Source organism: Alexandromys fortis, unplaced genomic scaffold, assembly GCF_014885135.2.
Source record: "Alexandromys fortis isolate MF-2015 unplaced genomic scaffold, M_Fortis_MF-2015_v1.1 scaffold_22, whole genome shotgun sequence".
Classification (NCBI taxonomy): Eukaryota; Metazoa; Chordata; class Mammalia; order Rodentia; family Cricetidae; genus Alexandromys; species Alexandromys fortis.
The window spans coordinates 2,922,363-2,948,755 of record NW_026067900.1 but is presented as its reverse complement, the minus strand read 5'-3'; the positions used below and the strand labels follow the sequence as shown (position 1 = coordinate 2,948,755).

At 45.3% G+C, this 26,393-nt stretch overlaps 1 protein-coding gene and 1 long non-coding RNA gene across 2 annotated transcripts in view; one reads left to right on the top strand and one right to left on the bottom strand.

Moving 5' to 3' along the window:
• The window catches only part of Rora (RAR related orphan receptor A), a 736,444-nt gene that overhangs the window by 358,971 nt on the left and 351,080 nt on the right, over positions 1–26,393 (bottom strand). The window lies entirely within an intron of this gene.
• On the top strand, positions 11,132–25,031 carry LOC126490427 (uncharacterized). Its single transcript, XR_007589185.1, has 5 exons — positions 11,132–11,931; positions 12,298–12,445; positions 18,463–18,546; positions 19,566–19,693; positions 20,002–25,031. It is a non-coding gene; the product is annotated as an uncharacterized lncRNA (long non-coding RNA).

The window sequence follows — 26,393 nt, the reverse complement described above, 5'->3', positions numbered from 1 at the left end:
AATTAAAAATATAGACAGAGGGAGGCAAAACCGAATTACTGTCATAGAAAAGAAAGTGCCGCCACCCACTCTTGGCCTAAAGGTCACTGTGCCACAGCCTTGGTCATTATCCCCAGCTGCAAAGGTCAGGGGCTGTCTGCATGACTGGGGAGTATGTAGGCTTTCATGAGGCCTCAAAATGACTGTCACCGCGACACCCAAATCGGTGACAAGCTCTGGGCGGAGAATGATAATAGAGAAACCGAGGAACTGTAACCTTTCCTACCATCTCTCCTGTCGGCTCCGTGAAGCGGAGTCACAAGCATAAAACGAGAAGTTTCCACATTCTACAAAAGACTACAAGACGGCTTACTTAATTGGGCACGAAACAAATGGCTAGGCTGTCGCCAACAAGAAGACATCAAAGAGAAAGGAGAAAGCGGTGATTAAAACATCTCAGGACCGCACCTTGGGTTTGAAACTTGGTTCCCAATACTCCCAGGCCGGCGCTGATATAAAATCATGGGGAGCGAGCCATGGGATCGTATGGATCTTCCAATCATCATGGCCCAGCAAGGGGAACCACTCTGCTACCTCAGCCGTTGAAGTCCAATTTCCATGTAAAAGACAGAGAATAAAAACGGACATCAAGCCAGACCTGTATTTAAAGCTCAGCTCTCGCTCATGTGTGCGATTCCATGGTTGTTTGTGCCTTTGGAAAAGTAATGATTTTAAGGTTTAGTTATTGATTCAATTGTGTGTATGGGGTCCATGGAGCATGTGTGGACATCAGAGGACAACTTTGGGGAGTCCGTTTTCTCTCCCACCACGTGGTTCTGGGGGATCCAACTCAGGTCATCAGGCTCGATGACAAGTGCCCCAACCTAAGCTATTTCACTGGCCCAAGGAAATAGAACGATTCTGATACCTACTGCAGACTGTCCTAGTGAGATTATGCATGGGAAAAGACGTACAAGTGTTTTACCAGGAGTCGGGTCCAAGAGAAATACAAACCTGAAGGATAGCATTATTCTTAGCCAATCTCTACCATTTCCAATGCCGAGGCAGTACTTTTCTGCCATAACATTTTCAAGGTGTGTGAGTGGGGGAGCAAGATGGAGCCTCCACCAGCCTCCAAAGTCTGATGACCTGATCTTAGTCCCTGAAACACACAAAAAGATGTGAGGATAAAACCAACTCTGCAAGATTGTCTTCTGACCTCCAGGCACATGTTCCAGTGTTCGCTCCGTGTGGGTCTGTTCATCTCGACCCACTGCTCCATCCACCCCCCCTTCCTCTCATATACTCATACAATGGTAAGAAAATTAAATTTTCAAAACTTGCTGTTGATGATAATTATAGTTTACGGAACGCTCTACACAAAACAATTTAGGTGGGATGACACATCAAACATTACAAGAAGAAATCCAGCAAAACAAAAAACAAGGCCTACCACATGTACATAAACACACGGATGAACATGGCCTCGGGTGGGTATCAGGAACAAAATTAGCAACGTATAACAAATCGGCTAAGCTTCCTAGCAACAGAAGCACATAAATAACAAACACTTAAGATGATTATTCCTAAAAACGCTGGAACAGTAGGGCTGTGTCAGTTCCTCCAAGCATGCTATCGGCATTTGACATTTCCCAGTTATTTAAGTCATGGGGAATCTGATGTTTAAACCTGCAAGGTAGGCAAGGTGATAAAGGGGGCTGGGTAGATGGCTCAGCGGTTAAGACAGCCAGCTCTTCTTCCAGAGGACCTGGGTTACATTCCTAGCACCCAGATGGAGACTCACAACCATCTGTAACTCCAGTGCCACGGGATCCAAAGCTCTTTTCTGTCTTCTGCCAGTGCCAGGAACACAGGGCACAGACATACATGCAGGCAAAACACCCACCCATACACAAATATTCCAAAAAGTTTTTAAAAAATATAGCAAAGGTAATTTAAAGTATGCATATGTTGGCTAATTTTTTTGTCAACTTGATACAAGCCAGAGACATCTGAGAAGAGAGAACCTCAAAGGAGAAAAATGCCTCCACCAGGTGACCAGCAGACAAGCGTGTAGGGCAGTTTCTTGACTGATCATTGATGTGGGAAGGTCCAGCTCACTGTGTGCAGTGCCATTCTGTGGAAGGTGGTCCTGAGTGTATAGGAAAGCAAACTGGGCAAGACAGGAGGGACAGGCCAGTAAACAGCACTCCTCTATGACGTCTGCCTCAGTTCCTGCCTCCAGGTTCCTGCCCTGCTTAAGTTCTTGTCTTGGCTTCCTTTAATAATGAACTGTGATTTTGAAGAGTAAGCCAAATCAACCCTCTCCTTTCCACATTGCTTGTTGTCATGGTCTTTATCACAGCAATAGAAAGCAAATGAAGAAAATTTGTTTCATTCTTCTCTGAAATGAAACCGACTCCAGCATCAGTGATGAGACACCTCCAAACTGAAAATCGCCCCGCGCGGCACTCAGTTCCAGGTCTCACCCTGATAGACTGGTCTGGGCACGATGCTGGTAGGAATTTGAATATCATGCAATACCTCAGAGTGGCTGACTCAGGCGTGGAGTCTGGGGGCCAGCTGAAGACGGTGTTTCTCTCTGTGTGGCTGGCCACAGGGATGGCACATTTGACCCTGTCTGCTTTATTAGTCTGACTTATCTCACAGCTAGGCACAGCTTTGGGCTAAGATGTGGGGGAGTCATAGACTTTCAAGTCTCCCAGAGCACCCCGTGTCAAAGGAGCAAGATGTCTCTGGCTTTTCATGTTGTAAACCAGAGCGAGTCGGTTTAGCAGGGCAGCTCAAGCTTAGAATCACCTTTTATGGTCATATGGAAACCACAAGACAGGCTGTATAGGCGCCTAGAGAACTTCTGATTCACGCCCCATATTGCTGTTCTTTGTGGCTAAGAAGCTACGCTGAGCACCCTATGGCATGCCGGGATGGGACCCCCACTTCTCTTCTCAAAGCTGTCCATCCATTTGTGGGCTTCAGATTGTCAGGTTGCTATGAGATTCAGCAAGGGGTCATTGTGAAGAAGGTTAAGAATCTACCTGGTCGAGCTGGTCTGATTTAGTTGCATAGAAGGGAGGTTGACGGTAAACATAGGGGCAATCATGTTTTGTTTAGTTTACTCTGTTGTGAGTCTTCCATTGTACAAGGAGAGTTTGTTTCTGATTCTGAGGGTCACATGTACACTGTGTTATGCTTTATTGTTTAAAGTTTTACAACAAAACAAAACAAAACAAAAAACCATCTTGGCATGGTGTTGCATGCCTGTAATCCAGCCTTTGGAAGTCTGGGGCAGAATGGTACATTGTAAGCTCAGAGTTAACCTGGGCTACACATAGGGACCCTCCCTTAAAACCAACCAATCAGGGCTGAGAGATAGCTCAGGGGTTAGAGCAAGTTCTGTTCTTCCAGGGATACAGAGTTCAGTACCAGCACCCGTGGTGGGAAGCTCCATTGCCTGTAATTCCAGCTCCAGGGTGATCTGGTGTCTCTGGCCTCTGAGGACATCTATACTCATGTGCACATATCCACATTCAGATATACACACCTACACATTAGTTACAGAACAGAAATAAATCTTAAAGAGATACCAAGCAACCAACCCGCCAAGTTGAATTCGGGTGATCTGAGGGCTAAGCCTGCAGACCAACAGATCCTGGAAAGTGTATGTTTACTTCAAAAGGACAGGTGAGAAAATACAGCAGCCTCCATACATGTGAGTCGCACATCTAAGGAGACAGAGAATGACCATGACATTATTTAAAATAGTGTGTATGCACTGAGCATGTATAGACATTTTATCGTGTTACCATTCCCTAAGCCAACACAGGAGATAGCATTTGCATCGCATGGAGTATTGCAAGTCGTCTTGCAGACGATTTAAATTATTAAGGATATGTGCACACATGTTACATGGTTACTGGACCAACTGACACAGAGATTTGAGCATCCTCAAACCTCAGATGTTGACCCCGTGGGGGTCCTGAAACACTGCCCCACAGACACCTGAGACAACGCTAATGTGTCATACGTGAACCCCGGGGCTCTTCACCTTCAAAACTCCTCTGCACAAGGTGCCAGGCTTTGGCACAGGGCCAGAAACATACACTCAGCCAAAGGTTACTGATGTCAGTGTCTAGGGATCTGGTGTTGTTCCAGGGCAAACAGAGGATTTGGCATCGAGGTAAAATATGGCAGCCTGTAGCAGAGTTACACGATCCGCCGGGCGGTGTACATGCCCTGCAGAGTGGCACATAAGGTGCCCTCACCCAGCTAACCCCACTGCGGCGGAACAAACTGAACTGCCATGAAAAGAACATTGATGGCTACAGTGAGACACGGGGTTCAATGTAATTAAACCCAATGGTGGGCACCGGATAGACACTAGAAGCAAAATGCTTTGGTTTCGGGGGCAAAGTGGCAGCATCCAGACTGTTAGAGTTGGGAGGAGACTTGGCAGATCACAGATACTCACCTCTGCTTCACAAGTGAGAAAACAGGCTTACAGGAGGAAGATGGACAAGACTTCTGAGACCGGACACACTGGGGTTTGCATCCCAAGTTTAGGAGTCACTGACCTGAGGAATTTGTTTCACCTACTTGCCTCAGCTTCTTCTCTGAGGTCCAGATTGAAGCCTTTGCCGGGTCTGCCACTGGTCACTGCCTAACGTCACTATGTGGCGTCTCTACACTGTGTTCATAACCTTGTTGGAGTTCCGGGAGGCCTCAGCTGTTCCGTTTACAAATGAGGATCAAATGCAAGAACCTGCCTGAAAAGCTGACTAGGAAGGGTGGTGGGTGAGACCCAGGCCAATTTCTTATCAAGGTGATACTCACAGGAAGGCCTGTCCTGAGCCTTTTGATGGGTTAGCATCTCATCTCTGGACGGAAGGGACCACAGGATGGGTTGACGTAACACAGGGAAGGAAGAAACCTGGGGCGGGGGAGACTGACCAGCTGCCTGGGTTTCATTCTGCCACTCTGGGTTTTAGGTTCATCAAGGAGAGAAAATACACAGTGGGAAAAATGCAAAGCAGAAGCCCAAGCCGCGTTCTGGTCAATGTGGAAGAAACAGAAGATGAGGCTCCACAAAGAGCCAATAAGTGAGCATGGCAGTTTTCATGATTTCTTCTGGCTCCCGGCGCCTTCATTCCAGAGCACCGCCACAATCTGGTTTCCAAGGCTCGAACTACATTGCCCAGCAGAAAGAAAGCCTAGCGGCCTCAGATGGGAACAACTGCTTATTGACGCAGGAATGCGTAGTGCTTTCTTATGATCCATTCTTACCTTTTCTCTGGGGGCTTGGGTGTGAATGGGCGATTTGTCAGGTATCTGCCCCCACAGGAAAGATGTACAGATCATTTCTTTCCCTCGGCTCTGGATTCTGCCTGAGATTCTTTGCTCACTTCCTGCCCTTCTCACCATCTCTGAGACCTATCCCAGGACTGTCCCCAGGTTCACGGCCCTCAGCGTCACCATGAGTCCCTGCAGAGTGGCTATTGTGTGTCTATCTGTCTGTCTTTTAAGGGTGATGAGTTCTTCATCAGCTCATATGCTGGTTACACTGTGCATAGAGCTTTGTCCCTGTGGTCCTTGCTACTCAGAATGTGGTTATGGCCACCCGTGTCAACACCGCTAGGGCGTTGGGACAGCTACAGCATCTCAGGTTAACTCCAGATCCAGCATATCGGATTTTCCATGTAATAAGGTTCCTGCATGATTTGAGGCTGCATAGATGTGTAAGCCTCTGGTCTGAGAATGTGATTCAATCAGGAAAGCACTGCCTTGCAAATGTGAGGACCTGAGTTTGGGCCGTGTATTAAAGGCCATGTGTGATGGTGCCCACCTGTGCTCTCGTTGCTTATGTGAAGGTGGGCAGAGGCAGATGGATCTCTGGAGCTCCCTGGCCTTAGTCTAGCATACTAGGTGAAGCTCCAGGTCCACGAGTGATGCTATCCCAGATAAAAGGTGGAAGGGACCTGAGGAATGACACTCCAGCACACACACACCTCAAATACGCACATGAATGCATGCACAGATACACACAGTGTGAGCCTCTCTGGAACGGGATGGGGTGGAAGGATGTGATTCACATCTGCGTGCTTCATCTACTAAGTCCAATGGCTTCTGTTGACTCTGCTTCTCTTCCTGGACAGGCCAAAGTTTGAGAAAACAAAAATGCCACAGTTCTGTCCTTAGCCCTGTCATGGATTCCTGGCAGGAAGTCCCCATAACTCATGAATCTGTTTCCAAGTACCTACCACCCACACCTATACTTTCAAAGAAACCTCAGAACCTGGACCTGGAACAGAGCTGGCTGTGCCAAGGCACCTGAGGGTGTTCCATCCAAATGGGCTGGCCCTCGTGGGAACTTGGCAAGCAGACCAGAAATGTCTTGAGTCTTTCCTGTTGAGTTTACCAGCTTAGTGTTGTAAATTCAGTGATTTAGAGAGAGGTGGGAGAGGAGTTACAGTAACCACCTGCTGACAGAAAATGGAATCTGTGATCAAGCTACTCTAAGCCTGATGACTGTTGTCACTGGTCAACAACCAAAAGAGCAAGGGCACAGTCATTTCTGGAACAGTAGGCATATACCGTGCTCATCAACAGAAAGTCTAAGTGTGTACACAAAAAACAAAGGTGATGAGAAACTTGATTCCCTTGAGGCTGTGCCAACCCTCATCTTCCAGTAATGAAATATATTAGTCAAACCTTTGGGCAAAAATATAGGGTAGCTGTCCCTACATTCAGCCAAAATAGGTATGCAGTGTGCTAGCCCATTAAAATGGTGCTAACCATCATTAAGATGGTTTGTCTGTTTGCTTGTTTGTTTGTTTATCATCGGGAAGGCCAGACAACTTTTGGGAGTTGGTTCTATCCTTTTACCATGTGGATTCCAGGGTTGAAATTCGAGTCAGTATTAGCAAGCATCGCACGCTGAGCCACCTCACTTGCCCATAGGATGGCCGGGTTCTTCGTTAGTGTATGAGAGAAAGCCAGAGCCTGAGCCATGGTTCCGCTCTAGAGAACTGAGGTTCAACTATGAAACAGCCACCCGTAGTCACAGGCCAGAAAGGTTTGGGGGTAACATTGAGACCTTTGGGGGAAATGAAAGTGGAACCCTTAGTTTATCATGCTCAGCTGGGGTTCTTAAAACTTTTCCCACCCATCACCCCTTTGTGTCAAAGAAATTGTCACAAAACCCTGGATTATATAGGAATATAAAAACAGGTACACAAATCAAACATTTATAGATACTAAATCACAAGCTTATTCTAAAAGTAATTCTTTCATTCATACAAAAGTATATGGTTTATTAGTGATGAAAGCTAATTTTCATACTAGTGAGAAGAATGTGTCTGTTTTTGCACAAAGAATTCACTCCTGGCTGCTGAACATCGGATGCTGGCGGGCAGAGGATCTCCAGTGCTTCTCAGAGGTGATCACTGTTTTGATTGTATAATCAATGCTGAGAGCATCACTTCTCAGAAAAAGGCAGCATGAAAGGGCAAAAAGGATGTTGAAGCCCTTTTCAGAAATTGTGGGAAATTCTGTCCTCGTCTCAAGGCAAAATTCACAAAATAATTTTTTCCATGAAACTCAAGTCAGCAACCCAACAGCAGTTTTTAAAATCAGACATTCTAATCCAATGCAGTCCAAAGATAAACTTAATCTGATACTTTTTTGCTGAGGAAAAAAAGATAGGAAAATATTACACTCTTTGCTTTTTGTAATTCAATCATCACATTACTTTAGGGCAGAGGACTCTGTAGAGTGAATACCAGCCAGTTCGTGACAAGCAGAAGTCCTGAATCTGAGATGACGTGTTTTGGGCAGCGTTTGCTGGCATTTCCTGGTGTGATGAGGGACAACATAGGAGCCAAGACTGCATGAGGTCACGTGTAACACAGGAAGCTCTGACAGAAAGACCATGGGTCATATGTGCTGGCTTGGGACTGAACTCTGCTCGTATCGTCTGCAGAAACCTCTTAATGTCGCCAGTTATTTTATTCCCATGTTCAATTATCAGACCTCATCTGTTGGGTGCAAAGTTCCCTGAGCTATGATATGAACAAGCGTCTGCCATTCATTCCAGTATCATCTAGGAATAAGTCCCTGCAGTCCCTTCTAAGGCCAGCGTGACCCTGAACCTGCTATCTTGCTGAAACTGAGTTTGACTCCCTGATCTTTCTTCCTCCACCTCTCAAGCACCGGGATTATAGTCACCATGCTTTACCTAAGAACCACTCTTTTAAGGATTTTTAAATTTGTTTCTGTACTGCCACGTGTGTGCAGCTTTCCATGGAGGTCAGAAGTGGGCATTGAATCCCTTGGAGCTGTTGTTACCGAAGGTAGTGAGCTCTTTGGGATCAGCGCTGCCCTCAGTAAGAGTCAATCATTCCTATCTACTGAGCCATCCCTAAAGATCCTTGAGAGTCAAATCTTAAAATAACTGCATACATATCTTCAACAACTGCCCCCTTTGGGGGCACTGACTGTGCGCTAGGGGAAGTGTAGGGCCGTGAGGATTTGTATGAATTCCTTTTATTTCCCCTCATCACCTTTGAAAATATCTAATCATCCTCTCCTGTGTCCTAGAATGTATCTCCCTGAGCCTCTGGCGTCCCAGCAGGGACTGACAGTCACATCAACCAGAGTGTGATGAGAGAAGACCTTAAGTATACTGTGGCGGTCCCTTTATGAACCACGTGCCAATTTCAGCTCTGAAAAAGACTCCTGGCTGTTACTGAGGATGTCAGCGATGAGGCCAGACCCTGAAGATAGGAGATAGCATTCACATGCACATCCTTATTGGATTAGAGGTTGCGCGAGGGGATCCCATGCAGATCACAACTGATAAAGTGCACCCATCTATTAAGAAAGCGAGATAGTGGAGGCGGCTTAGTGTCAGTCATGGCTCTCGGGATTTTTGTAAACCGAATCCCACCAGCAGGATCTGGGTGTGTTTGCACACCCCTCCTTACATTGGTAAGACAGCTTTTGGTTTCCAGGACACTTTTGTGAATGTTCGACCCATTGGGTTCTTAGTAATTTTGAAGGTTGTCCGAGCTCATCAGGGGACAGGATAGGTATGTAGAGTTGAGATGAGGACTCTTCCACGGCTCAACAAAAGGCCACCAATTTTCACTTTTAAAGTGTTAAAAATACTTTTTTGAAATTCCGAGAGGGGAGGAGGCCTCTCTCTAAACTGACTTTTTCTTTATGTAATGTGACTTTCCGTCTCCTGGTGTGCTGGGTTCTCTTCCATCTAAGTGTCCCCTGCAGAAAGCTGTGCCACACAGATGTGAGGGGACAGTGGATCTAAAGGAATTCCAGGTCACCAGGCTCTCCTAGGTACCTGTGTCATACTCTCCTCAAAATAGGCCCTTTGTTTAGGAAGGAAGGAAAAAGAATTCATGGAGGTGGTCAACTTCAAGTTCAAATTATATGCACTGGGGGTTTTATCTGGGCTCCTGCTGATGAAAATCGTGACTTCCATTAGCATCAAGGGGACCAGCGTGTGAGAGGAAGCGGGCACTCTGACTATATGCTGTGTACAAATATTTGACCGCGTTCACCCCTCTCTTTAGAATTCCTCTAACCCAATGGACTCTCCATTATTCAAAAACAACCTTTGATATTTTTCACTCCTCCTCCCAAGGTTACCTCCTGTGGGCAACAGCATCCCCTTCTCTGTGAAGGTCAAGGCAACAGGAAAGACAAAGCACTCAGAGGAACTCAGAACTGTTTGTCTGCTAGAATTCTCCACTCGGAGTTTCTACGGATATGCATGTGTATATACAGGCCAGAAAAATACTTCATTATATGGGCATATGTGCATGCATGTTTATGTGTGTGCAAAGTCACACGTCTGTGAAGACTTGTGCACACATATGTACGAATGCATGTGTGCAAAGGCCAGAGGACAAACTCTAATGTTGTTTTTTTAATTGCTATCTACCTTTTCCTTTCACTGACTTGGAACTAGCCAAGTGAGCTAGGCTGCTTGGTTCTAGCTCCACGGATCCACCTGCGTCTGCCCTCCCAGTGCTAGGATTCGTGCGTATATATAGGCAAGGAATGTACCCCACCATATTAAACTTGGATCCTCACACTTGCAGAGCAAACACCTTAGTGATGGAGCCACCCTCTCAGCCCCTAAATATTTCATCTCATTTAGTTAATCATCAAGGAAGTGAGTGAACCAACCAGGAGAGAACTTAGCTCAGGAACAGCAGCCAACACTCTCAGACCCGGAGCATTGTGGGCCAAGGTGACAGTGGAGGACGTTGGAGAAAAGGGGTTAGAGTGGTGCATCAGATGCCAGTATAGCAGCCGTCACGTCCCCTTTTTTGCCACACCATCTCAATTCCAGATTTTAAAAGAAAGATGTAGACAGGGGGATGCATAGCGTAAAAGAAAGAATTGTACATGATTCCCCGTTGGTCCAGTGGAGCCCTAACAGGCCACTATGTTTCCCCAGAGCTCTCCCAAAGCAGCTATTTAAAGGGAGAGGGAGACATGCACAGGCTTTTCCTAGATTCTGAGGTCGGAGCCTTAATTAGAGTCACGATCGTACCATACGTCTATTTGTGTAACTGTTCAATTAGGAGGATGATAGCTGGGACACAGATCTTAACGAGCTTTTAGTGTCATGGAGCTGCTTCACAGTGGCCTTTTTTTTTTCTTGGTTATTGTTATCATTAGGCTTCATGTAGGCTTTTCCCCCTCTGACGTCCAATTACCTGGGGCTCCCTTCCTACAGGTTGAGAGCAAGATGAAGTCTTTGTGTATCAAATCTCGGGCATCCCAACAAGCGGCTTTTCCTTGCAGTCTTCAGGATTAGTGTGTAAGCAGTTCTTTGTCTCTACGCTGGGATCAATCCATCCCTGTGAATACCGGCCTCTTAGGACCAATGTTTTGCAACTGACACTCGGAAAGATTAAGCAAGTGCCTCTGTGTAGCACAAGAGTGACAGAGTTGGGGTTGGTACCAGTTAGACATGTTATGTAGAGTAAACAGAACAGCGTAATGTGGACCGGGAGTCTAACTGGACTGGTGATTAAAACTAAAAAAAAAAAAAAAAAAAAAAAANAAAAAAAAAAAAAAAAAAAAAAAAAAAAAAAAAGACATGGGGTTTAGGAGGTGGGCAACCACTTGCTATGCAAGCACCAGGGCTTCCATTTGAATCTCCAGCACTCATATCAAAAGCCAGATGTGGTCACGTGCAAACAGTCCTGTGACCTCAGTGCTGTGAGGGTCCGAGACATAGGGATTACTGGGGTATGCTGGATGGCAGCCTGGCTCCAGATTCAGGGAGAAACCTTTTCTGAAGGGAATATGAGAGAGAGTGATAGAGTAAATTATCTGACATCCTCCTGTGCCCAAACTGAGTACATCACACACATGTGCATATATGCTACACACACACACTCACACACACACGTGTGCACACATATGCGCGAGCACACACCACATTCCTCTTTTCAAGACATGTTTAATCTCAATGAGGTATGTCACTTCACTTTCCCTGCCTTTTGTTCCTTAGGCACACTTAAGGTAATGCTCACTTTCGGTGTTCTAGGAAAGGAATAGTACTCGAGCACATTTCGGTCCACCCTGTGACCGTGAAGCCCACTCAATGCTGGTGTTTTCCTTGCTTCCGAAAAACTGATCGCTCCTCACTGATCTTTCCTCAGTTCCCTCGTAGGCAAAATAAGCATAACGGTGCCATACACCTTACAGGGTTGGCGGGAAGATTACACGAAACACCCAGCTACACTCCTGAGGGCAGTGCTGGCAGAGAGTCAACCGCAATCAATATTAGCTGCCTTTGTCCCCGTTCCTTTCATGATCACAAAGGACAGCCAGCAGCCCTCGTGCGCCAACCCGTCGGAATCACTTTTGTGTGTCTACTGCGGGAGTGGAGAGGTTCGGGTACGGTGTAGGGGGTGCCGTAAGTGCCAGGATGTTCAGATGATGAAAATGAAGAAGAAAATTAATGTCAGAGCCAGGGAAATGACTGTTGAGACAAAACAATTATTCTATTATAAATTAATGATGTGACTCATTTATGATATTGAGTGTTTGAAGCATGGGGTACCCTCAAATATTACTTTCCAACCCCATTTCTCTCTCGGGGTAAATTTAAGGGTAGTGTCATGTTTTGAAAAATGTTGTTTGATTGACTGTAATTTTTCTTGGTTTCAGTGGGGACCTAGTGACAGCCTAACACAGCAAATGTCCTTCATGTTGCTACCCTCACCTCACTCTTTTGTTGTTGTTGTTTGTTTTTCATCGAAGCCAACCTATTCTGGGACTACTGGAGATGTGATTTATTAGTCCTCTGTCCAGAAGGTTTCGGGTCGGTGAGAATGGAGGTTTTGGCTAGCTGACGAGAAATGGAAATGAACTCTGAAGACTGACTTACCTTATCAGTGGAAGGGGTGTGGTAAGTGACTATCATTCTATATGCCGAGCATATGGAATTCTGGGTGACTGGTGTTCCTTAAAGACACAGATGGACTTAACATGGTGTTGGCTATCAGCAAGGACAAAGACAGGTGCACTATAGGAGAACCAAGCTTAATGGATCCTCCCAGGGCCAGGCTTGAAGCTAGGGGCAGGGTTCACTAGTTTTGTATTCAAGGGTTCTCCACCTGGAGGTTTAGTAAACTGCAGTTGGAAGACTGTTTAGGATCCAGTCCATTTGTATCGATAAAGCCTCTTCCTGGCATCACTTCCTAAACACTATGCAAACAATGTAACACATGTTTATAGGAAGTCCACATTGCACTGGCAACAAAGTAACAGGCTAGAGCTGGTTGCAGAGGCAGGGAAGGCATGCATAGATTACTCCTGCACCACGCCCTAATTTATAGAAGAGCCTAGAGAACCTGGGGGTTTTGGCATCCATGGGATTCTTGGAGCCAGACTTTCTGAAACATTCAACGTTGGTTGGACTTTGTTGTCTGTTTATTTATTATCCGTGTAGTTATTGCAACAGTCTAGTATGGAGTGGGCTCGGTGAGGTCTGTAAACGTGTTCAGAGGCAGAGAGCACCAAGAGTCATTATCACTGGGATCTAGTCCAAGTTGGAACCGATTCAACAGGACGACGGTGCTGCTAACGTGGCAGAAACTGTTTTGTCCTGCCTTTCCTTTGTAGAACAAGACCAGGCATCCACTTTCGCTAGGAAATGGATGCGATGCTGATGAAGTGAGAGGCCAGAGACACTCAGGAGTTTAAACCGCAGTTCTTCCACTGACTGGCTCAATAGTCTCTCTACTACACTGTGCTTCTTAGGGGGGTGCGCAGAAGACGAAGAAGGCAGACAGTTCTGATGGGTCTTCCTCAGGGTTGGTTGTCAGGGATTCCAGGTTCAGGACCTACTTTGGATATAGCTCTGTGCACCTTACTCTCAACTCTCTTTCACCTCTATTTCCTTGTCTCTCCAGTGAGACCATTGGACTGAAAGTACCCAGGGTCCATTTCAACTAGAAAATACCATGATGCTATTATCTGTATGCTCTGATGCGTAGAAGCATATAACCTCAGTTTTATTAATATTAACTGGGGAAAACTAGTGAAATTCATTTAGGAAAAGAGCCCTGTGGTGTTGTTTGTGCTTGGAGCTGCCTGTGCCTTAGGAGACTGTACACTGGTAATTGACTTGCTCGAGGCTCCTCAGACCTAATCCAAGAACACCTTGCCATTACACTTCCTATTTTGCACCAAGAGTGTGGGTCCACCACAGACACAGGAAACTGAGGCACATCACACAATTTCAAAGAAAGAGATAAATCGTCTTAATCGTGTTTTGCCTGGCATCTTTCATCCATCTGTTTCCAGGGCCTGTTCAGTCCAGCTCAGCTCAAAGGCCCATTCTTCCAAATAAATAAATAAATAAATAAATAAATAAATAAATAAATAAATAAAGAGTTCCTTCACATCTCAGCCAAAGGAACGGACTGGTTCTCTAGGCCACAGAAGAGTCCTGTTGTCCACACTCATCTGTGTCATCTTGAGTAACGGCCTCGGTGTCAGAAACTCTACTGAAGATCCTTTCTGATAAGAACAGTGTTTTAGGTCTGATTGAGAACAGCTCTGTGATGATAAGAGACGTGTACTAAAATAAGAAGTGATATACTACTATGATAAATAAATAATAACATCTATTTGGTCCTCATCCATTCCTGGCATCGAGTTTTTAAAATCCTCAGTTTCCTTAGTGGTAAGAGCAATCGAGGTAAAAGGAGAACACGTTTGGCTACTTGTAGCAAGCCCCTGTCACCTACTCCAGGATTCCTGCTAATCAGGTGACTACTGGAAAGCCGTAAGGGCTTGGAGGCTAGTTGCCAGGGGACACAGCCAAGTGATGCAGGGTTAGAACTCCTAGCATCATCCCTGACCTCATGGAATTCTGTAGGACTGGATGCTGAAGTAATCCCCAACAGCCAAGTTTATATGATGAAAGTTTATACGATGCCACCTGCCCCCCCCCCCCCAAATTCCCAAAGAACAGAAATCAAAAATCTTCCAGGCTGTCCAACATGGGAGGTACAGGAACGGAGATCTGCCAGACAGGGTGTGGTGCTCTGTATCTCTTTCCCTACAACCTACTGTCTACATGCCTCCACTCCGGCTGCCCCCAAGTAGCACCCGTTGGTAGCAAAAAAGTCTTCCATACACACTTCATTTTCCTAAGTTCCTTGACATCTCTAGGCAATGATCTAACCTCAGGAGGAAACTGGGTAAAGCCTGAGTTTACAGCTGGTCAGATAAAAATGCATGTGAGGGCCTAGAGTTGGATTACATCAGAAACAGACTACTCCTTCTGCCATGTTGGTCTGGGAGGCCAAACTCATCTACGAGCTCTTTTGCCAAAGAGCCATCTCACCAGCCCTGGATAATATATTTTTAATTTGGTCAGAGTTTTCAGTTTGATCTACAGTTTGTGATTCTAGTCTCCTAGTCTTAATTATATTTTACTATTATTGTATTTCAAAAGTTGTCTTGTATTTGTCCCAACTATTTCTAAAAATGAGACAAAATATAAACTCACTGGGTCTTTGAAAAGCTTGGTGTTGACTACCCAGCTTTGATTTTCAGAATCTGCTTCCTTATGTTCTAAAGCATGTTGTCCTATAAGTAAAGTCTCATGGATCCTGTCATTGGTAGTATCTAAGGATAAACTAAAGGAACACTGTGGCTGACTCACTTAAACCCTGGCTTCTTTACCTGTGAAACAGGAGCCATGGGATCGCCCTTTGAAATTCTTGTGAATTATGTAAGTCAGTATGTGTCACGCAGCTAAGCCCTTAGCACAGCAAGACTTTAAGTGAGCAACTGAAAAAAGCAGCTATTTATATTAAGGAGGTCTGTTTGTTTATTAAATATTAATCATGCATTAGATGTTGTTTTATTAGCTTAAGTTCCCTTCAAACCTGACTGTGGTCTTTTGTTAGCAAGCTTCCCGTCATCAAGAGAATCACACACGAGTCTAGGGACCAGCGCTGCCTGTGTAGCTGCTGTGCTGCAGATTCAAACTGCAGACGAAGACTCAACTAGGTAAACGCACGGTTCCTTCTGACCCCCAAAGTCACGAGACTTTGGTTTCTCACCCATTACAGTTGGGACATGTCTCTCTTAAAAATAGGAGCCTGAGACTTAATCCTTAGTGCAATCATGTTGATAAATGGGACTTTAAAGAGGGGATTGGGTCAGGAGGCTCTGCCCTCAATAAAATAGTGCTGTTAACCCAGGAGTGGGCTAGCTGCCAGCTACCATGGGGTGGGCTTCTGACAGAGAGAAGTTAAATTCCTCCCTCCTTTCCCGTGCTTTCACTCCCTTGCCTATCTTCCTCTGCCATGAGAAGAAGCAATGACCTTCATCTTCTAAGGTTTCTCAACTTCCAGATCCACGAGAAATACATTATTGTTTTGTTTTTTAATCACTCTATAGCACAGAGTTCCAGGTGTTTTCTTACAGCAACACAAAACAGACGAAGACAAAAATTCCTTCGACTAGAGGTAGCAGAAGTGCATTGGCAGCAAAACCAAGGAATCTAATAACATTTTATTAGGCCCTTTCTCTTCTTTCACATGTAAATTCCGCTTGCGACCTTATCAATTGTGCAGTAAAGGATTTTCCAGGGTGCCACACATAGGAAGAGGAGAATATAGAAAGTGTCGCAACACACTTCATGCCTTCCAATCTATGGATGACTAAGGAACTACTTTCACTGTGGCTTGCCAGATGCAGGTTGGCCACCTGATCATTACCATGAAGGTGCAGTTGGCAGACTTCCAACAAGGAGGTCACCAGTGCCCATGCAGAACACTTGAGTGTCCTTACTGTCAACCTCAGACAGAATCACTTCAGGATGCCCTGCAACGGTGGTGCCCTTCCAAAAAAATACTAGGGTCTGAAAATGAGAACACACCAACTTCTTATATTTTGGCTAGAATAACTATAACATTGTAAATTTCTGTTCTAGCTTCATTTCCGTTCATGTAATAAAACACCCAGACAAAAAGCAAGAAAGAGAGGACAGGGTTTATGTGACTCACAATTCCAATGTACAGTCTGCTGTTTCAGGGAAGTCAAGGCAGGAAACAATCAGCTAGTCACATCAAACCCACAGTCAAGAGCAAAGAGAGTAAGCGCATCTACACTACATGCTGGCTTCCTTGCCAGCCTTCTTCACTCTTATATAACTCAGTGGCCAGCCTAGGGAATGCTGCTGCCCATAGTGGCCTGGGTATTATCAATTCAAAATCAAGATAAACCCCCTACAGGCAGGCTCACATGCCAACATGATCTAGATAGTTCCTCATTAATACTACCTTCCAAGGTGACTTTAGGTTGTGTAAAGGTGACAGCTGAAACAAACCAGGACACGAGCCATAATAACTATGACAATACCACTTTCCAATGCCCTCAGTCTAAAAAAATGACCAGATTCTGTAATAGAGCTGAATGACGAGGTAGGAAACTCCAGAAATATAGACGTCATCAGTTGATTTGGTGATTTGTGAGGCAGGCTTTTATTACTATGAAAATTCCAGGAGTGTCCCTCCCATGGCCAGTAATATGAAAATATCCTGCAGTCTCTCAACAGAGAAGAAGTGTTCCTCTCAATAACATGCTTTCAGCTTAAACTCCGGGCTCAGTCACCACTTGCTAGAGTCGCGATCCACAACCTCTTGCTTATAGTCTCTCCAAAGGTAGTCGCAGAGCTCCGGTGTCAGGGTGTGTCCGGCATGTGGCTGGCCACATATTAAGCACTATAAATATTTGTTCAAAGTTTCAAGTTTCCCCAGCTGTTCCCGGATGGTGGCTTTCTCAAAGCCTTTAAGGAAGAGGTTCTCCTGACTTCCAGGAAATCACAAGGGGTTAGTAGCAACTGTAGGTGACTTTCCCCTTAGAAATCATTAAATGGACAAGACATTGTACAAATGAAGTCAGCTCCAAACGTAATTCTGCGCTGAAAACTGTTTCCTCCTGCTCCTGGTCGCTTCTAAATTTTTAAGGTGTTGCTTTTTATCTGTTCTTCACACTTAGATCCCAGAGATAGAGAAGGCACCAGGAACCTAGGCTGGGCAATAAGTCACAGCAATGTCGGGGAAATGAGATTTGGGATTCTCTCCCTTTTTGGGGTCTCCTGTCTGATTTCCCTCCCTCACTGTTGAAGGCTAATCAGGGTTGATTAGGTCAAAGAAAAGATCTCCATAAAGTGGTCTTTGCGATGATGGTATTAGGATTCAATCAGACTTCCTACCAGGGATTCCTGATATTCATGAAGTGATAATAAGCAAGGCTAGGCTTATTCTTTCGTGGACTACAATTGGCTGCAGATACCAGGCGCTATTTATTGAGCTATTTATTATCCACTGTTATGTCCTAAGTCCCAGGCCTTTCAAGTACTATGGGGGGAGGGGGTGAGAGGCTTTTGAAAGGTAAAGTAAACACTTGCTCAAGGCGCAAATCCTACAAAGAGGCAAATGCATCCATGAGCAACAGAGATTTTCGAGAGGGCAATACCATCCTTGCTCTTTCAGCTTCTGTTGAAGGGGCAGTTCACACGATAGCCCTTGAGGGACGTGATTGGTAGATCCTGATTCTCAACTTGATTGCACGGAGACACTCCTATGAGATTAAGAAAGCGTGATTGTGGGTACATGGGAGATGGTATTTCCACAGATAACTCCCTAAGAGCCAGAGCCGAAGGCCCTTCCTGAACGCAGGTGGCACTGCCCAAAGGGCTGATGACCTGGCTGGAACCAAAGGAGAAGGAGCAGGAAGGCCACTTTTAGAGTCGTTCTCATTGGTACCTGCCACAAGGCTGGCAACCCTGCTCTGCCACCCTCTCCCACCATGACGCTCTGCCTCAGCACAGGCCCGGAGGACTACCGCCTGCTGGTCACGGGCTAACACGGAACAGAGTAAATATTTCCTCTGTTTAAGTTCTCCTCAGGTGCTTGTCACGGGGACAAAAGGAAACCAACACAACAGCTGCAAAGGACCTTTGGCCTCAGAAGATGGTGGCAGGTATGTGGCGGTGTCGCAACAAGGGCAGAGCAGCACAGAGGTGCGTGTGTGTGTGTGTGTGTGTGTGTGTGAGATGTGGGTTTAGAGCAGAGAACAATCTCAGGTGTTACTCCTGAGGCACCCCCTACTTACTGTTTGGGACAGGCTCTCTCACTGATCAGCACCTCATCAAGGTGGCTAGGACCATCGCGGGCAAACTTTCATGGGTCTGCTCGCGCCACCTCGCATCTCCACCATCACTGAGATCACAAGCATACACTACTGTGCCTGGCTTTTGATGTGGCTTTACTTGTGTTTGGTTGCCCAAATTCAAGTCTTTTTCCCGCTAAGCCATCTCCATTGCCTGGATAGGGTCTTTAAATACCTATGCACCAGAAACTAACTACCAAATAAATGTGTGCAATGAGGCTCAAGACCCTCTCACGGGAATCCACTTGGTGTCAGAACCAATGACCTGAGCTTCCTGCTTTCCCAGCAGATATCCTGGTTCTTAAAGGTGCGCGTGGCATTTCATGCTCTCTCTATTGCCACACTCACTAGCCAAGATGGACGCTCAGAATGGGCAAAGGCTTCTCCTGATGTCAGAACATGCTGGCATTGGGTCCAAGTGTGAGCCAAGTCCTCCCTGAGTACCGTGTTCTTTCCCAAGACAGTAACAGTAATCTGTCATGTTTCTCTCTGTCTCTCTCCCTGTTTTCTTTCCTTCCTCCTTCTCCCTCCTTTTGTTTCCCTCCCTTTCTTCCTCCCTCCCTTTTCCCTTCCTCCCCCCTCCCTCCCTCCCTCCCTCGCTTCTCCCTTCCTTCCTTCCTTCCTTCCTTCCTTCCTTCCTTCCTTCCTTCCTTCCTTCCTTCTTTTATTATTTTTCTCAGAAAGTGTCTCTTATAGGCCAGGTTAGCCTTGCAGTCCCGATTCTCCTGCCTCTGCCTCTCAAGTGCTCCAGTTACAGGCATGCCTAAGTCAGAAAAAGATCTAAAGCAACACTGTATCTAACGCTGGTTTCTCTCTATGCTCATTTGGAGGTACACCACAGACGACTGCTTGCCAGAAATTCCAGGTCTGTGCAGACTCAGACATGATCCCCCTTTCTGCACAGCGAGGCCATCATTCGGGAACGACTTCAGAGCACATCAGAACAAGCAAGGGAACGGTAATTACACTGGACTTCAGAGCACAATAGGTCAGGTCTACAAAGGGAGGCAGGGGAAAGAGATTTAGGCATCACAAATTTTGCATACTTTCCCAAATTACATTCCTGCTGCAGATCAAAGTTGCGTTTTTGGTGGTTTTTTTTTTTTCTTTTCTTTTCTCAAACCACACCAAAGCACACACTTGGAGACTGAACCCTTGAAAGGTACATAGAAAGTATTTAGTAATTTTCCCATTAAATTTAGTGTTTGGCTTACAGAGCCTAAGGTGTACCAAATAATGATCTTCCTTGAACCTCTGCCCTGGCAGACAAAGGATTGCTAGGGGACCAAAGGGCTGCGTCCGCATGAGGTTTGAAGTCGTTCGCCTGCGTCATTCTTTGCAAGAACTGTGACCAGTCAGACCCATAATGCTGCTCATCAAACAAGCCTCACCTCTTCAGACTCTGGCGCTGTCCTTCCTCGTGGAAACCACCCACCTCAGGAGAGGATGAAGGAACGGAACTTATATCCCAGCGGCTATGAAGATCTTCTACTGGGGAAGGAAGACCTGGGACCGAGGACATGGCTCAGGGGGTAAAAGCAGGGACCTCATTTTGAAGATTAGAACCCAGAAAAATGTATAGAACAAATGCCTGTAATCACTGGTGAGATGGATGGTGGAGACGGGAGAGTCCCCAGGAGCTCGAGGGCCAGCTAGTCTAGGGCACAGAGTGACCACAAGATGACCTTGTCTTAATCAAGGTAGAAAGAAAGGACCCACAGCAGAGGTTGTCCTCTGACCTTCACACACATGTCATAGAGAGTCCCACACACACTCAGACACACACACACACACACCACATAGATAGACACTTTAAAAAAAGAAGACTTTTTAGAGCAATAGTTCTGTCTCCTCCCATCTCTCCGAGCTTAGTGTCTTAGAAGACATATTGAGCTTTTCTATGGCGTTGCCTAGGATCAGAGGAACTGCATGCCGTGCAGGGACCTGGATTGGACACTGGGACAGGAGAGGGGCTATTAATATGACGAACCAAACAACTTGTAAAATCCAGAGTTTTCTTAACAGTGGCCTGTCAAGGCTTATTTCTGAGGCTATGTTGCTGACATCAGAGGAGGAGCTACGAACTGCATGTGAAATTGCTGTGCTCTCTTGGCAGCGGCAAGCAAATTGGAAAGGACTCCAAACCAGGGATTTGCTACACTCCTTCCTCTCTCACGGGTCCCTTCCTAGTACTGTGGTCTACGCTGTATGCACTCTGGGTAAATACACATACATAGCAATTAGGAGTTATGGTCTGCCTACAAGATTGTATATAATATTTGTCTTTTTGAGTCTGGGTTGTCTCATTTAACATTTCCTAGTTTCATCCATCTTTCTTAGTTCCTTCTCAGTTTTCCAGTTTTATATCAAGACTAAAGTCTTCACAGACTCTTGTCTGACCTCCCAGAGACCCCAGTTCCACCCGATACTACCACTGACCTTCAAATCTACCGTCATCCCTGACTGTCTTCCTACAATCCTGCACAGCAGACTGTGAACTTATACAGGCAAAGGTTCTGTGTGTGTGTGCATGTGTGTGGTATGTGCCTGTGTATTTGTGTGTGTGTGTGCACGAACATGCATATGTGTTGGATTGCATAATATGTGCACATGTGTGCACATGGGCATATGATCATGTGTGTGCACATTGTGTGTGTACGTGTGTATGTGTGTGTGCATACAGGCTCTGTACCTTAATTTCTGAGTCAAAGTAGGCTTGAGGAATAAATGAATGAGTTTAGTCACACCACTGAGCTCTGCTCCATGAGTGTGCATGCGCTTCTGAAAGGGTTTGGAGAGCCTGCTGCTGTTGAACAATAATGTCATTTCCAGCAGAATAATTTCCAAGTGTGTGCGCGTGACTTGTGAGCTCATACTGCTCGGCAGTATCAGAAACATGGACAGAGCACTTTGAAGAATGACATCACGAGAGTGACAACATCTCATGACTAAGCACCAGAAAATGAACGAAAATTAATCCACCTCTAAGATAAGTAACTAGAAGACCTTGGGGGGGGGGTGGGAAATGGCTGCCATAGTGATGACACTTGTGAGTTTATTCTTCAATACGAAGTACTCTCCGCTGAGCCACGCCCACTTCCAATTAGCAATGTTAGCTCCATTAAACTGTGATAACGAGAGACATCCCAGTGCTGTTTTAAACTTCCCCCACACAATACGCTGTGGAACAAAAGGTGAATTTTGTAGGCAATGGGTGTAAGATATCAGGGAATTTATTTTTCACAAAGGAATTCACAAAAGGGGTGGAGAGAATGCCAACCAGCCTGTGCCCCTGCTTTGTGGCACACATGTTCACTAGCTTTACTGAGTTTGCCTAATTTACTAAACGACCTAGTTTTCAATGACGGTATCGATTTTACCAAATAGGAAAAAGAAAAAAAAAAAAAAAACAAACGTCAGACAACTGTTTATCTTACATCAGGTATTACCCAGGCCATGGCTATTGCTCAATAAAACTGGTGGAAATCTCATTTTATGCCCTGATTCTTCATAAAATTGATATACTTGAACATCACAGTTAATAGTTTTGTTTTTTTTTTCTTCCAGAATGAAGCTAGGTTCACAAAGGCATAGAGAAAACCCTGAAAAAGAAAACTTTTCTTTTATGCATTAAAATACATTTCTAATATTTACTTTGCATTTGTTTGTGGGGGGTGCATTTGGCAAGGCTCACAAGCAGAGGTCAGAGGGTGTTTGAGGGAGCTGATTCTCTCCTGCTACCATAAGAGTCCTGGGATTGAACTCAGGTCATCAGGCTTGTGGCGAGCACCTTGATCCTCTGAGTCATCTCACTGGCAACAATGACCATGTTTATAAACACTATGCAGCAAAATAGTAGTAGTAGTAGTAGTAATAATAATAATAATAATAATAATAATAATGCAGAAAAGAGGTCCTACATTCCAGTTTAGGGGTTAGAGATGGTACAAACACAAACCATGAGGAAAGTAAAATGTTTTGGCTTCATGCCTAGACTGTCCCGACCAAGCTCCGCCTCCCACCCCCACTGTGATATAATCACCACATGGAACACATGAAGCAGTGTGCACAGCTTTCCAACAGGACTTTATTGATATGAACAGTTGCAGGCCACACTTGTCTTATAGGCCATCATCGCCACTCGAGTTGAGAAAATTTAAATAGCATCTACCAGAGTGTGTTGCTCACAGTAAGCTCTTAACAAATCCCATTTGGTCATCAGAACAGTGACAATAAGAACAAATACCAAGACTCAGAGAGGTGACCTGACTTGCAGAGGGTCTCATGGATAAAGGGTCAACCACTCACCAGCCACACTCCTCACGGACACGTGCCTTCCCAAACCTGTCTGCAAAAATGTGTCTGCCACTATCCTGCCGGTATGCCAGATGGTGAAGCTGCAGTGGGAAGTAGCCAGGGAGAGAGCAGAGACTGGAGCCTGTGATGGGGACCTGTGGTGGCTGGAAGGAGCCATTCCTTAAACACACAGATGAATCCAAGTTCTCAGTATATTTACTGGGAGCAAGACGCTCCAAGGAAGCTGAATGTTTTGGCTTCTCCTACCTGGTGGCGGGCTACAGCAGGCCACCCAGGGAGCTCCGTAGGATATTATTTTTCATGGTAATTATTTTCAACCTTTTTGCTTGTTTCACTTAGGGATCGAATTCTCCTAGAATTCCTTTGAAGACCACAGTTGTTCAGTGGATTTCATGTAAGTTTTCCTTAGGGAGAGAGAAAACCTGGAGCTGGGAGAGCCAAGGCTTTTAGTGTCCACGCCCTTTGGGAAGCCCACATATTTCTACTGTTTCAAGGATAGCAAGCGGCAGCAGCCACAGGGCTCTCACAAGGAACTTGGAGCTGCTGGGCTGTGAATGTGACGGCTAGAGCATAGAGAATTAATTTCCTGAGCGGAGTCTCTGCCCCTTACGATGGGCTTTTTCCAAGCTTAGTGCTTTCTGAGCTCTATCATTTGTGGGTTTCCATGGGAAGAAGGAAGGCAGGGAGCCCACCACATGGTTGGAGGGGGCCGAATTCTTCTGACAAATGATTTTGCTGACTTGAGACATCTGGGTCACATCGGGCTCCAATCTGATTTTAAGATCTTTCTTCCCAGGCCAAAGACAATGTTCTCCTTGGAAGTCCTAGGCACCACTGTGCTGGAGGCCACACACGCCATCTTTTCGTTGCTTTAAGCCATTGTTATCGGATGGAGGCAATGAGAGCTGATTTGTTACCTCTGGCTACCTATGAAAAGGGGGTGTCCTCTTTGTTGATGCTTTCTCTGGTTGGGTTTTTTCCCCCCTGAGGTCCTTTGAATGATTTTTAAATGATCACTTTAAGGAAGTTTTAAAAAGAAATTCCATCTCAATTATCATTCTTTTTAAATTATGCGTCTGTGGGTCTCTGCGGGTTTGCGTGTGTGAGTGCAGGGCCTGTAGAGGCCAGAAGAGGGCGTCGGGTCCCCCGGAGTTATCCTTAAGGGAGGGTGTGAGCTGTCCCTGACATGAGTGAGAGGGAGCTAGACTCCAGCCCTCTGCAAGAGCACTGGCAGAGCCATCTCTAGAGTCCTCAACTAGACATTCGCTTGCCTTCCTGTGTGTGTGTGTGGGGGGGGGATGTCTCCTGTGCCTGGCTGCTGCCTAGTTTATGATGTCACATCAACATAGCTTTCTCCTTGAGAGCTAGTGAGAAAGAAACCTGGTTACAGTTCAACATGATAAATGCTGTTTTTGAGGCATTTGCAGTAGTGAGGGGGACACTTTTCAAAAGACTGAAAATCTTAATCAAGGGTGTGAACTAATTCACCAAGGGAAGTAAACATGAGGCTTGCACCACACTGACCATGTGTGAAACTCAAATGGAGGTGCTGGGATTTCTTAGGGCCATATTAAGAATTAAAAGTTCGTTTTTCTCAACTGCTTTCAGTGTGCTACATTGTTATTCTTCTTGTACATCTTAGTTTCCACAGACTATATCATAGTTTCTGATACTTTAGAAGAACATAACAGTAAGGTCAGTCAATGGTTTTAATGATTTTCTTTTAAAATTTATTTTTAATGATGTGCACATATGTGTATTTTATATATGAGTGTATGCACATGTGAGTGCAGGTACCAATGGAAGTCAGAAGAGGGCATTAGAGCCCCTGGAAGTGGAGTTAAAGGTGGTGGTGAGGTGCCCAGCATGAGCACTGTGAACTGAACTCAGGTCCTCGGCAAGAGCAGTCCACACGCTGACCCTCTGAGCTCTCGCTCAGCCTCACTACGATTTTCCCTAATGTGTCTTATTCTCAAGAGAAAACAGGTTCTGTAATTGGAACCACAATGACTTTGATATGATCCTCAGCTATTTAGTTGGTGAATAAATATTATAAGGGTTTAGATAGTGGTTCCAAGACACTTCAGAAAAAAAAAAAACTGGTCTTTTCAACAAAGGTTTGAGGTCAGTTAGTATGTATTAAGCTAGACTTATATATCCTATTAAATGTAAAAAAATCACTCAAAATTAATCAAATTTAATATAGGATCAAAACCATAAAAAATATAAATAAACCACTGAAGTAAATTTTCATGATTTTAGAATGGCCAAGGTGATCATAAATTTAATATCAAAAGCAAAAGTGACAAAAGAAAAAAAGAAGACAAATTGGACTTTCATCAAAATGAGAAGAATAAATGAAAAATTTTTTTAAAAAGTCATTAAGTTTGTTAGGGACTAAAAAGATATCTCAGCAATTAAGAGTACTGGCTCATTTTGCAAAGAACCTGAGTTCAGTTTCCAACATATACTTGACAGCTCAAAACTGTCTGTGATTCTAGTTCTGGAGATCTGATGCCTTCTTCCGACTTTCATGGGAAATGCATATACATGCTGCATGGACATACAAACAGGAAAAATGCCCAGACATGCAAAATTTAAAAGAAGAAGAGGAGGAAGAAAGAGGAGAAGGAGGAGGAGGAGGAAGAGGAAGGAGGAGGAGGAGGTGGAGGAAGAGGGAGAGAAGGAAGAAGAGGAGGAAGAAAGAAGAGAAGGAGGGGGAAAGGAGGAAGAAAGAGGAGGAGGAGAAGGAAGAGGGGGAGGAGGAGGAAGAGGGGGAGGAAGGAGGAGAAGGAGGAGGAGGAGGAGGAGGAGGAGGAGGAGGAGGAGAAGAAGTCATTATTTTGTGTTTGAATGAGAATGGTCCTGGTGGGCTCAGGTATTTAAACTCTTGCTCCTAAGTTGTTTTCACTGTCTGGGGAGATCATGGGGCAGTTAGAGCAGTGCAGGAAGCACTTCACTGCAGGCAGGCTTTGAAAGTTCTGCCAGATCACTCTCTGTTTCGTGTTTGTGGTTGAAGATGCGATCAGCTTCCAGCTCCAGCCCTCTGCTGCCATGGCTCCCTCACCATTATAAACTCCCCCTCTCGGACCGTAAGCCAGAATGAACTCTTCTCTCCTTAAGCTGCCTTTGGTCATGGTGTTTTGTCACAGCAACAGGAAGTCATGCACACAGAGGACATAAAGGGTAAGTGCTAAAATGGCTCCATTAGAGAGTCATGTAAAAAACAACAGCTCGAGAGCTGGCGTAGTTCTACTACAGACAAGCCAACTCTACCAAAGACGAGGGATTTCAATAGGTGTTCCTCCAGCAGGACACGTAAAAGGACAATCCTCAGCATC